The sequence below is a fragment of the Pygocentrus nattereri genome, chromosome 13 (assembly GCF_015220715.1).
Source record: "Pygocentrus nattereri isolate fPygNat1 chromosome 13, fPygNat1.pri, whole genome shotgun sequence".
Classification (NCBI taxonomy): Eukaryota; Metazoa; Chordata; class Actinopteri; order Characiformes; family Serrasalmidae; genus Pygocentrus; species Pygocentrus nattereri.
Genome location: NC_051223.1, coordinates 39,542,810 through 39,545,115, shown reverse-complemented (window position 1 = coordinate 39,545,115; position 2,306 = coordinate 39,542,810).

The window sequence follows — 2,306 nt, the reverse complement described above, 5'->3', positions numbered from 1 at the left end:
CCTACATGAACTGCTTCTGAATTCACTGCCTGATGACTGAGACGCTGTTTTATGAGAGTTTAGAGAACTTCAACTCCATTCATGGTGGAGGGAGACATGCAGGGCGCTGTGCGGCAAAATAGTCCCCAAAGAAAACTCATTATTCCAGATTTTCCACTGTTTTCCATCATCAACATTCCATATAGACTCAGAAGACTCGTGTAGGTTCTCTGGTGGTTCTGGATGGTAAATAAAGTGTCTATATCTGTGTTGTAGTCATGGCGACGTCTGGTTCCCATCTCCACCACTGTAAAGACGTCTGAACCATTTCACACCAAACCCACCCTGAATGGCCTCTTCATGTTGGAACTGCCCAGAATTTGCCCAGAAGAGCAGGTACTGTTTGGGTGGTGGGTCATTGCAGTAACACTGACGTGGTGATGGTGTGTTAGTGTGTGTTGTGCTGGTGCGAGTGGATCAGACACAGCAGTGCTGCTGGAGTTTTTAAACACTGTGTCCACTCACTGTCCACTCTATTAGACACTCCTACCTTGTCGGTCCACCTTGTAGATGTAAAGTCAGAAATGACAGCTCATCTGCTGCTGCACAGTTTGTGTTGGTCATCCTCTAGTCCTTCATCAGTGGTCACAGGACGCTGCCCACAGGACGCTGCCCACAGGACGCTGCCCACAGGACGCTGCCCACAGGACGCTGTTGGCTGGATATTTTTGGTTGGTGGACTATTCTCAGTCCAGCAGCGACACTGAGGTGTTTAAAAACTCCAGCAGCACTGCTGTGTCTGATCCACTCAGAGTGGATAAAATGGACAATGAGCGTAGAAACAAGGTGGTCATAATTCGAGGAATCTGACCAGTAATGTTCTATAGGATTCAACAAGACTACAGTGGAAGCAGAAATGGCTCTGTGACTCTGAATGTGCCTCTGTGTTTCATATAATAGCCTGCACACAAGAAAAGTTGCAGTGCTAATTGGTGAGGTACAGGCTTGTTAACTACACTACGCTTGTAGCTCCAGTGCTAAAGCTAAAGAAGTTCCAGATGTTTTTCATAAAGGGAAATTCCACGTGTTCATTTTTTTTCCCCAGTCTATCGCTTTCAATTAACATCTGATTGCACATTTATCCCCCACAGTGTTTTAAATGTGGATTCGCAGTTTTTCACTTCATCTTCCTGAGCTGTGGCCTCCCACAGTCGCCTGCTTTCACTCCAAAGCTGAGCTTTAATGAGCTGCATGATTTTCTATGGCAAGTGTGTGAAGGAGCGCTATCGCAGGTCCGTCCTTCCTGCTGCTGTGAGACTGTTCAACCAGCACTGCTCCCAGTAGACCACACACACACACACACATACAATATACACACACACAATATACACACATTCATAATGCGAATATTTTTCATTGTGCAATATGTTCATAAGTGCAATACAGATTTTATGCAACTCTTATTATTATTCTTATTTTGTTGTAAATAGTCTAGAGATTTTAACTTTTATTATTTATTATTTAATTTAATAATGTTTATACTGTTTCCTGTTTCTATTACTGAGTGCCTTACTTCTATTTCTGTGCTGCTGCAATACTGTGAATTTCCCCACTGTGGGACTGATAAAGGATTATCTCTTTTTAAGACAGATTAAAGACATTTTCATGGCTTTAACGAGTCTAAAGGGGCTCGACACTGAAGACAGAGCAGCTTTATCTCATTAGCGCTGAGTGGACGTTTATAGAAAGTGTGGCTATTAGATGTGCTAGAGGGGCAAGTGCACAGGCAGGCAGGGGTTCTCCAAGAGCCTGATGGTAGAATAATAAATTAATGATACCCCCGAGTGCAGGAGAGACTATGAGAGGCTCATGATTATTGTAGATGGAGGGTGAGACAGTGGAGAGTGAATGGCCTGGTGGTCTGGCACTGTCATTATATCAGGTGGGTGGACAGGGCCTGCAGCAGAAACACCAAGTGTATCGCAGATGTTTTTGTTATGAGCACACAGTCACGCTGAAGGACACCTAGCTGGCTGAATTGGTGGGGAAAAAGCACATTAGTGCAGCAGCACAATCCTTGGAAAGACTTTTGGGAATTCTTTTTGTCCAAACTCGAGGAAATAAAAGCACAGGCTAGTTTTTTGTTCATCACATAAAGAGCGTTTTTTAAGAGATTCTCTCCTAATTGCTTTATATCCATTTGCGTTTGTAAGTTTTAAGAGAATAACGGCTTTTATTTCTATAATAATTGTTATAAATCATGACAAGGCATTAATGTACACTGATCAGGCGTAACATTCTGACCACCTCCTTGTTAGCTCCACTTA